Raw genomic sequence first — 329 nt, forward strand, 5'->3', positions numbered from 1 at the left:
AGTACATCCTTGCGTAAGCCGAAATCCAATGAAACCTGTACTTCAGCGTCTGTGTACATTAACGAGTACATTCGCACGTAAAACGATAGAGAGACTAGTACTTCAAAAGCCATTGTACAATAGTGTGTACTTCATTACGTAAACCGAATTCCGTATAAACTTACTTATGTACATGACTGAGAACATTTGAATATAAAACGAATTCTAGTCTTTTATTTATTTATTTTTACTTCAGCACTCATCTACACAAGAGTGAGAAGTGTACATGCACGTACACCCAATAAAAAATAAATCAAACGCCCATGACATAAATGAAATTGCGAAGCTCG

Source organism: Penaeus monodon, chromosome 29 (genome assembly GCF_015228065.2).
Source record: "Penaeus monodon isolate SGIC_2016 chromosome 29, NSTDA_Pmon_1, whole genome shotgun sequence".
Classification (NCBI taxonomy): Eukaryota; Metazoa; Arthropoda; class Malacostraca; order Decapoda; family Penaeidae; genus Penaeus; species Penaeus monodon.